The sequence below is a fragment of the Grammomys surdaster genome, unplaced genomic scaffold, assembly GCF_004785775.1.
Source record: "Grammomys surdaster isolate TR1022 unplaced genomic scaffold, NIH_TR_1.0 116667, whole genome shotgun sequence".
In the NCBI taxonomy this organism is placed as follows: Eukaryota; Metazoa; Chordata; class Mammalia; order Rodentia; family Muridae; genus Grammomys; species Grammomys surdaster.
In genome coordinates this window covers 1-11,461 of record NW_021613806.1, presented here as the reverse complement: position 1 = coordinate 11,461, position 11,461 = coordinate 1, and the positions used below count along the sequence as shown (strand labels likewise).

The 11,461-nt window shown below is 35.5% G+C and overlaps 1 pseudogene; it reads right to left on the bottom strand.

Moving 5' to 3' along the window:
- Positions 1-2,560: 2,560 nt before the first annotated feature.
- On the bottom strand, positions 2,561-8,281 carry LOC114635713 (annotated as a pseudogene).
- Between the last annotated feature and the right edge of the window lie 3,180 nt (positions 8,282-11,461).

Here is an 11,461-nt window from a genome sequence, read left to right as displayed (position 1 = left end):
AATATCATGCACTTTTTATCACTATTGCTCTGTACTACAGCTTGAGGTAGGGACAGTGATTTTCCCTGAAGATCTTTTATTGTTGAAAATACTTTTTACTATCCTGGGTCTTTTGATATTCCAAATGAATTTGCAAATTGCTCTTTCTATCTCTATGAAGAATTGAGTTGCAATTTTGATGGGGATTGGATTGAATCAATAGATTGCTTTCCACAAGATGGCCATTTTTATTATATTGTCGCTGCCAATATATGAGCATAGGAGACCTTTCCATCTTTTGTATTCTTCTTCAGTTTCTTTCTCCAGAGACTTGAAATTCTTGTCAAACAGATCTTTTACTTGCTTAGTTAAAGCCATAACAAGGAATTTTATGTTATTTGTGAAGGTTGTCATGTACCTAATTTCTTTCTCAGCCTGTTTGTCCTTTGAGTAAGGGAAGACTATTGATTTATTCAAGTTAATTTTTTTATCCAGCCACTTTTCTGAAGGTTTTTTTTTTTTAATCAGGTTTAGGAGTTCTCCGGGTGAAGTTTTGGGGTCATTTAACTATACTACCTTATCATCTGCATATAGTGATATTTTTTCTTCTTCCTTTCCAATTTGTCTCCTTTTGACCTCTTTTTGTTGTCTAGTTGATCTGGCTAGAGCATACAGTACTATACTGAATAGGTAGGAAGAGAGTGGGTAGCCTTGTCTAGTCCCTGATTTTAGTGGGATTGTTGTAAGTTTTTCTCCATTTAGTTTGATATTGGCCACTGGTTTTCATTGTATTGCTTTTAGTATGTTTAGGTATGGGCCTTTAATTCCTAATCTTTCCTAGACTTTGGTCCTGAAGGGGTGATGACTTTTGTCAAATGCTTTCTCAGCATCTAGTGAGATGATCTTGTGGTTTTTTTCTTTGACATTGCTTATATAGAGGATTACGTTGACCGCTTTCCATATTTTGAACCATCCCTGAATTCCATGGATAGCGCCTACTTGATTTTGTTGGATTATTATTTTTTTTTTTTTTATGTTCTTGGATTTGGTTTGCAAGAATTTTTTTTTTTTTTGGTATTGTTGCATCGATATTGATAAGGGATATTGAACTAAAGTTCTCTTTCTTTATTGGATCTTTGTGTGGTTTAGGCATGAACATAATTGTGGTTTCATAGAATAGATTGTATAGTGTTTCTTTTACTTTGTGGAATAATTTGAAGAGAATTGGTATTAGGTCTTCTTGGAAGGTCTGATAAAATCCTTCACTAAATTCATCCAGTCCTAGGCTGGGTTTTTTTTTTTTTTTTGATTGGGAGACTTTTAATAACTGCTTCTATTTCTTTAGGGGATATAGGATTGATTATGTGGTTTATCTGATCTTGACTTAACTTTGATACCTAATATCTGTCTAGAAAATTGTCTATTTCATCTAGATTTTCCAATGTTGTTGAGTATAGGCTTTTGTAGTAGGATCTGAAGATTTTTTGAATTTCCTCAGTTTCCGTTGTTATGTCTTCCTATTCAATCCTAATCTTATTATCTTGGATACTGTCTCTGTGCCCTCTGGTTAGGCTAACTAAGGTTTTATATATCTTCTTGATTTTCTCAAAGAACCAGCTCCTGGTTCTGTTGATTCTTTGTATAATTCTTTTTGTTTCTACATGGTTGATTTCAGCCCTGAGTTTGATTATTTCCTGTTGTCAATATCTCTTGGATGTATTTGCTTCTCTTTGTTCTAGAGCTTTCAGGTGTGCTGTCAAGCTGCTAGGGTATGCTCACTCCAGGATCATTTTTTAGGCACTTACAGCTATGAGTATTCCTCTTAGCACTGCTTTCCTTTTGTCCCAAAAGTAAGGAAATGTTGTTTCTTCAATTTCATTAAATTCTAAAAGGTCTTTAATTTCATCCTTTATTTCTTCCTTGACCAAGTTATCACTGAGTAGAGAGTTTTTCAGTTTCCATGTGTATGTCAGCTTTCTGTTGTTTTTGTAATTATTGAAGACCAGCCTAAGTCTTTGGTGATATGATAGGATACATGGGATTATTTCAATCTTCTTATATCTGTCTAGGCCTGTTGCTGAGAAGAAGGTATATTCTTTTGTTTTATGATGAAATGTTCTAGAGTTATTTGTTAAATCCATTAGGTTCATAACTTCTCTTAGTTTCACTGTGTCTCTGTTTAATTTCTGTTTCAACTATCTGTCCATTTATGAGAGTGCAGTGTTTAAGACTCCCAATATTATTGGGTGAGGTGCAATGTGTGCTTTGAGTTTTAGTAAAGTTGTTTTATGAATATCAGTGCCCTTGCATTTGGAGCTTAGATATTCAGAATTGAAAGTTGATCTTGGAAGATTTTTCCCTTTGACAAGAATGAAGTTTCCTTCCTTATCTTTTTTGACAATGTTTGGTTGAAATTTGATTTTAATTGAAATATGAGGATTGTTATTACAGGGAGTTTAAAGTGTAGAAATCTTTCCCCTGATAGAATACTCTGTAACAAATATATGTGAGTTTTGAGGGCCACTTAAAGATCACACTGAAAAATCTAAGCATAATGAAATGTAAAAATTTTTACCTGTTGACAGTCATTGAATATTCCTTTGGATTCTTCAATTTGCTGAGATTCTACTTTTTGAAGAATGAGTTCATGGTAGGTGTGGGCCACAGCATACACAGCATTATACAAATTGTAACCTTCTTCACTCAGGGCCATGTCAAATTTGTGCAGGGCTAAACATTCCTCTGTGTTGTTGAATAGAAAATGATCCATCTTGCTATTGCTGTTCTTAGAGATTGAACAATTAAAATAATTCTACTTCTGCATAGTCTGAGAAATGTCTATTGGATATTTGGAAGTGTTTATTACTTGTACAAACTTGCTAAATTTAGCAATATCATTGTTGTGGTGTGCAAAAGTGATAGTCCCATGGAAGAAATCAAGACTGAAATCTTTTTTATTCATAATGACATCCCATTGTGAGGTCGTGATCCAGATTCTCTGAACACCTAAATATGCCCATCTTCTAATGCTGACTTCTAGGGTAGAGTTCATTTCACCATAAATGATAATAACCTTGGCTGATGATGCCATAATTTGTTTATCATATATCTCAGCCCTTGTCGTGTATATCTGCATGGTTTCTGGGATCATATTCACAAATGCTAAACAGATCCCATGCCTTTGCATTTCTTCTCTCAAGTCTGAGAGAAACTGAATGCCCTGGTCATCATCTGAGATGACAAGTCCGATCCATGTCCATCTAAAATGAAGCATCAAGGATGCCATAGCATGAGACAAACGTGTGTCCTTGGTTGCTACCTGATAGACATAGGGAAACCGCTCATGGTCACTCAAGTTAGGATTAAATGGTCCAAAGAAAACCTAGAGGACATAGAAAGATGATGAAACATCCTGTAAGGAATATGAATGTTAGAAAGTTTGGAGTTATATACAAGTAACATTACTCACATTTCAGAACTCCTATTGAGGATAGTAAGATTACAGTAGAAATATCATATATTATTCCTATTAGATTCTAGACTATTCCTGAGAAGTCACCATGTTATAAAAACATACTTAACTGTTTTCTCAATGCATAAAAAATTTGATTATTTAATTCTTTATAATAAATTGATAAAATATAAAAAAGCATACACACACAAACCTATGCCAAGCAAGTTTTCTCCCTAGGCACCTATGAATAGAGTAAAAAGTTGTTAATTCATCCAGTATCACACATTCTCACCTTTGGGATACTAGAACCAATTGCCAGTTTTAAGGATGTAGTCCATGATGGTCCTATAAGATCTACTCCACAGATTCCCTGAATTCCACATTCATAATTAATAAAATGCAAAGAAGTATTTTGTGATAAGTATATTGGTTCCAGAATTTCAAATATATCTTCACACATGCCACCACTGTGTTCGAATACCAAAGACGTGTTTGGTAAAAGATAAGGATTACTGTTGATCTCATCAGTAGCAAACATCATTACCAGAAAAAACTCGGATCTTCTTTCTGGTATTCTAAAAGAAGACATAGGGATGATTGTGGAGAGTGCTAGAAACATGAAATTTTCTCTCCAATTGCAGTAAACTTCACACTAGGAGACAGGTAAATGCTGACTTTTCTGAAATAAGCTTAAGAAATTAGTGATATTTAGAGATGAAAAAACCTTAAGAATTCCCCCAAATCCATCACTCTTATATGATAATTTTTATATTTGTGACAATGTGTAAAGAGCTGTTTTATCTCTGAATGTCATACATGAACAAGATTACAGTTCTATAAACTAAGGTTCATACAAAATAATCTTCAAGTTGTATTTACACAGAACTAGGCATCTTTAAAATCTTGGTATCTCCAAGTCAACTTCATCTTTACTGCTTCTAGTTTCAATGTCTAAGATTTACACATGATCTTCTGGGCTCTTCCAAAGGCTTTGTGTCACTTCTCCTGCCATGCCTTCTGTAGCACTCTAGTCTCTGGTAGACTCTACTCCACTGCTGCTGCTATTCCTAGTAGACATTGCATGATCCTGGCATCTTTAATACTATGGGGACTTCTGATGCAACTAGGCTTCACCAATAGCCTCTCATAGGCTTTCTTCATGGAGACAAAGCTCACCTTCTTTACATGAATCCTTTACATCTTAGCCATCAACTGCAACTAAGACTGCACCTTCACCACTGGCCTACCCTGGCATCTAACGGTACCGAGCCTTAGCTGCTCGCCATGAACGTTTCATACCTTCAAAATCCATACCACCTAGGTCATTCATACTTGTTACCAATCCAGCTGCAACACAAGTGATAATCTTGGCTATCTCTGGAACACAACTTCTTTGTGATATGAGAAAACACTTACCAGAAGATTTCATCTCATTGATGCTGGTCTATTCTTTAGCAATGCTAATTTCTTACCTCCAGCTAACCAGCATCAATTGTCTCAGTAGTCCCTTCTATTCTTGACTCTAATGACAGAGCAACAGGGCAGAAGCCACCTATTTCTGCTGCTTGCTGTTGCTAGAACATACTGCCCCTTATTCTCTTATCAGATTTCTGTTTTCCAACATTCTCACTCCTGGAGTTTTCCCAGTAGATTGACCTTGAACACAAGGATCTTCATTCCTCTGTCTCCTGAATGCTGGTGTTAAAGCTTTCTACCAACATGCCCGGGCTTCTGCTTTTCTTCACCTAGAACTTATTCTGTTCAAGACTGACCTTGAACTCAGAGATCTACCTGCCTTTTTTTCCATGGTTTAAATCTGTGCATCACCATGCCTGTGCCTAAGTTTTCATGACCACTATTCCTGAACATTCAGATCTACAGCCTTTGTCTTCCAGCCTCAGTATCTGGATCACATATGGGACCTCTATTTTTCTATTGTAGGTCATTCCAGACTAAAAGTCCAAACTATTACTTGTTCAACTGCAAACACAAACAAGATCATGTGGGTGGAATCTTGCCCTGAGATTACCATTCACTTAATATTTGTATTTCCTTGAACATAGGTTCCAGCTCCATTTCTCTTCCGGGGTCCATTTATTATCATTTAAACCATATATTTTACTTTCATTTTATCTAAGTTTGCTATGTTAGAACAGCATGCTCTTCATGAGACTAAACCAGAAAATAAAGACCTTGCTAGGATTTTTAGAAACTGCCTCTGTCAATGCAATTAACATATATCTCCTTATATTAGCCACAGGTAGACTCTTCAGACAAGGGCATAAAGCAGTCACATTCTCCACCAGAATACCACAAAAATAGTCTCTAGTCCACAGGCTGAAATTCTTCTCTGCTGAAATATCTTAGGTCAGTTCTTTACAGTTCAAATCACACTCAACAACAAAGTATTCTATATTCTTATTAGAATAGTCCATTAAGCCCCACTTAAAGCATTCTACTGCATTCCAAATCGACATTCTTCTAAACAAAGGCATAGTCAGGCCTAACATGGCAATACTCCAGTCCCTTGTATTAATTTCTGTCTTCATTAGTGTTTCACTGCTGAAAACAGGCACCATGATCCAGGAAACAAGTATAAATACAACGTTTGTTTGGAGCTGGCTTACAGGTTCAGAGTTTCAGAGCATTACCACCAAGGTGAGAGCATGGCAGCATCCAAGTATGAGTGCTGCAGAAACTCAGAGTCCTCTATCTTCATCTGAAGGCCACTAGGAGAAGACTGTCTCTCTAGGAAAAGGGTCTCATTTTCCCCGGCCCCCAGTGACACACTTCCTCGAACTGGCCACATCTACTCCAACAAGGCCATAACTCCTAATAGTGCCATTCTCTGGATCAATTATATTCAAACCAACACTATTTGACACATCAAATTTTCTATTCAATCGCAGTAAATATTGTACTACATGAAATGCTAAATTACTGTGTAAATGCTAGCTTTCCTGAAATAAGCTTGGGAAATTAGAGATCTTTAGAGTTGAATACAATTTCAGATCATAAACATATGTCACTCTGATATGATAATTTTTATATTTCTGAAAATCCATAAAGAACTTGTTTTTTTCACTGAAACCCATGCATGAAATGGATTTCAGTCCTAGAGAAGAAGGCTGATAAGCAATACTCTTGATACTCCAATACCACAAAAAAATTTTTTTAAAAAGCCTTGAACAGTATATTAAATCAATAACCCCTTAAATATTTCTGTTGTGTGAAATTTGTTTTATGTATTAAATATCTCAATATTGAGTGTTTTAAGAATCAAATGATACAATGGTATTTCATTCAACTTTTTGATTCATAACTTTTGGTACAATAAAATTTTTATTAACACATACTGAATAATATCCATAGCACAGGATCCTAGTTCTAATACCTTAGTTCAAAATTATGCTTCAAAACATACAAAATAATCTTTGGAAACAAAATATAGCAAAAGAACATAAAATAATAAAGAAAAATTCATTAAAAAAATACATTAAAAAGCCAATATACAATACCACCTGACATGTTATATGTCTATATAAAGTGTGTAATAATAATTTTACTTGAAAATTATTATCTGTAGTTCTGTGAGTGGATTTACGTAATTAGTAATAAAAATTTTAAAACATGACAACAGGAAAAACTTGTTTAATTCAAACAGTACAAAAATGTTTCATTATTATTGATATCGAGTCTTAGTACAAAGAACATACATGGGTTGGTAGATGGCTCCTTGCACATATGTATCAGAGGACTATCTTTTTTGTCCACAGTGGGAGATCATGAGACTAATCCTGCAGAAACTTGATGTCCCAGGGAAAACTTGATGTCCTGGGGGTGTGGGTAGGATATAGGAATTATGGAGGTTTCTGGGGAAGTGAGGATGGGGTGATGATAAAGAGGTAGGGGGTTGGGAAAGCATCCTCTCAGAGGCCAAAAAGAGGGGAGATGTGGTGAAGAACTCTGGGATGGGGAACCAGGAGGGAGGCCGTTTTTGGAATGAAAATAAATAAAATAATTAATTTTTAAAAAATGCTAATATTATACGCACTGAGAAAACTTTTCAATAATGATATTTCAATGATTTTGTAGAAAATATTCTTAATAGTTCCAATTGCTAATGTTTATCAAACATGATAATTGTTTAAAGTTACGTTTCATTTAAATTTATGTATCCATACCAAAATATATAAAGTAATACAACATACCACATAACCAGATTATTATTCTCTAGGCTCATTTGCACATCAATTTGATGTTACCTTTTAGTGTAACTGTTAATATGCCAATTTACTTTAAAAGGTATCAGATTTCTCTTAACACCTCAGTCTTTCTAATTCTTTGCCATCTTTTAAGTGATGTCTGAGCAGTGAGGTCTGTTTTCCATGTGAAGTGTGTTTCATCTGTCCCACAGTCTCCCAGTACATCTGTTACAATTAGCAATGTGAATTTGAACCCAACATGTTGAAATCACACTAAGTGGTGACACACTGAAAATATTAAAATAGTGATTGATGTGTTATATAATTTTCTCTTATTCCTAATCTTTCAATGGGAAGAACAGGACAGAATTCCACAGTTTGTATATGCAACTACATATTTTTAATTACTGACATTGAAGCAGGAAAAAATGACTTACCTTAAATCAATGAGATAGTTATAAAAATTTTCTTCTAGAGGGCCCTCTGCGGTGAAAAGACCCAAACCACAGTCACTTCGCAAATCTCCATCATTATCTTCAGTATTCTGTATCCTCCAGAAACAACTGGGATCAGTCAAACTGTACAAGAAAAGATAAAACATCAGGAACAAGAAGGAAATAGTGAAAGCATACAGCTTCTTCATGTCTGCTAGGATCTAAGATGGAGCACTTATGAAATCCGTTTCTTTTGCAGACAAACATCACACACACATTTACACCTATGTGTCTGTTTTAAGGCTATTGCTGTCTGAGAATCCACTTCATTATATTCTACAGTTCCTTTCCACTCATCCTGTGTCATAGTCCCTGGATACATCTGGAAAATTATGGCCTCAAGCTCTGCATCTGAGGTCTGGATCTTTTTGATCAAAACATTTTTGAAAACATGTTGTGAAGATCATGCTCCCCACGCTCAGGTGTCATGATTTCATTCATATCCATGGCAACCACTCCAGAGACAATATTCTCCTGCGCAGCTTGTGTCAGACCATGTGTCAACGGCCAGTTGTAAGACACAATCGGCAATCATGATAATGGATTTCATCAGAAATTCCACAGTAAAAGTTGAGAAAGTCACAACTGTCCCATGTCATTCAAACTTTGAGTTGAATCATGAGATGCTATGTCTTCCATTGTCTAGTCTAGGGAAGATCAATCTCACATGCAACATTGAGCCAAGAATTGATCATTCACTCTTTTGTACATATATTATTGAATGATAAAACCTCTTCAAACTTCCTGTGATTCCTGCCATCTGGAGAATCCATTAATGCCTGGAATTACACAGATTCAACACCTATCCTGTCCAGTATCAGTATCTGTGCAGACATTCACTGAATTATAATGCAATCTCTTTCCTGATCTTCAGTTCATGGCAGGCAGTGCCTTATGATAAAACATTTCTGTGGTTGATGTTTGTTCATACCTCATTAAGATGATTGAGAACAATTTCATACATTTTACTCAAAGGAATGAGAGAATTTAATTGTCACTTATGAGTGAATTTTACTCCTAATGTTAGTATATACTTTATACTATTTAATCATGCCTGGTTGGTATTTGTTTTGATACAGTAATGTGTTGGATTACATTACAACAACCCAGACGTACATCTGACATGCTAATTTATGAAACTTTGTAAGATTACAATATGTGACAAAGATAGAGCATTGAATTTGATTTGTAATTTTTTGAATTACCTTATTCTTCTGCCATGATGGCCACACTGAATTCTATTCCCACTAAAAATTAACTGGGGTTTCTTAATTCATCTATTCAGCACCAGTGGGTGCATTTTTGGAATGGATGATATTTAATGGGCTTATAGTAGAGTCTTACTATAGAGTTTATTGCACTAATTTAGTTATTATGAACAGGACTTTGTTTCATCCTTTGGTTGAATTATGTTTTTGTCAGTTTAAATATTCTTTCAGTAATTCTGCAGACCTACTGATTGGGTGAATTGAATATCCTGATGCTTGTGATTTTATATCCTTTTTGCATACTGGATGGTACGGCCATGTCAAATGGATTAGGAACATGCTTTCTCTCTAATATGGAGGCAGACTTCGCACTCTATTGTGACTTCTACTGAAATGCTATCCTGAGCTGTGGCAATCTTTTGGATGTCAGTTGGTATGCATGAGAATTGGGCTAGGATTCATAAAGTACTCATTATATCAAGCCAACTAATCAGATATTCAGGTCCTTCAATATTGTTGAATTTTCTTTTGCCAAAATTGAGAAATGAGCTTCCATGTAGTGCTTCACGGAGGCATACTTCATGTTGCTTGGGACACAAAAAGTGTTTTGTTAACTTTCTCTTTTTGATTAAAACTCATGTTACTGACTTGATATGGTAGAAATAATACACACCACACACCACAGTGTCCTTCCTGATTATTAAGAAAAGCTTTGACTTCTTTTTTTTTTTAGGTTATTCAGTTGGCTGACAATCTTAACATATTCACTCTAATACTACAGGAGTATTTACAACAAAATTTAAATTCCATGTTTAACAGACATTATTCCATAGTGTCCTTCACATTTGTTGTCTGTTTATTTCTTGTTGATATCAGATATCTGATACCAAGTTGTGCTATGTGGAGCATGTGATAATCTCTACCCCATTTTCATTTCATACAATAATATTAAAAATATTGATGATGAATTTTAATTAAATGTTTGATATCATTTGTTAATGAAATGTTCTTGTACTGGATTGTTTCCCACTAGTTGGATGCAGATTATTGTTTCTTAAGTCACTTGAAACTTGGTGTGATTCAACAAAGAAGGAAGATTTATTCAAATCACTGAAGCAGTTGTGAGTATCTACAGTTATCACTCTATGTTGAAGGAAAGAATTCACCTTCAATGACTGAGATTATAAATATCAAATATCTCATTGATTAACCACATATATTTGCAAGACAGTGTGATGACCATCATACATCCATATACCAAAATCATAACTTCAGCTTCTTCCTTACAATTTATGAACATCTCAGTCAGTTATAATTACCCTGATTTATGTAGAAAATGAACATTCCATTTAACCTATGAAACAAAACTGATTATTACTTAATTATAAATAGGATTTTCACAAAATGTGTCATAATTGTCATGACATGCTACTCATTAAGACTCAAATTACTACATAGCCACACAGGTTTGCTGAAGTTAATTCTTGTAAGCTGTCCTTTAAAGTGTTCAAACCATTAAACCTACCTTGTAATAAAAAGTCCTATATTCACTTCCAAGCTTCATTGCCCCATATTCTGAGCCATAATAATAAGAATACCCAAAAATTGAATGGCTATATTTCATACAATTTTACACTTGAAGGACCTACGGTGTCTGAACCAATGGAAGAAGCATGTGCCTCCCACCATGTACAGCCTACTTTTCGCACAGGAGATCTGCCATAACTGGAAACACAGGTGAGGCCCCCTCCCCAATATCCACACCAGCTGCGACCCACACACATACAGAACCCAGCACACATGGAATCTATCTGCATGAGCACCATTGAACTTTCAATCTACAGCTCCATCTGAACCCAAGGAAAATCCACAAGCCTGCCATAAACCCCAAAGCCAGTCTGTCTCCCAGGAGGACTGCTCTAACTGGGGACACAGGGACACAGGAACACAGGGACACAGGAGGCTTGCATAAATCATTGAAAGAGGAGGCTTTCCCTAACCAGAGATAACACTGCCTGCCTCCCAGAAGACCCGATCAAAGCAAGGTCACAAAGCTCTACATGGCTCCACGGAGGCCTGCTCTAGTCTGAGAAACCCAGGCCAGTTAACACCAGAGATAAA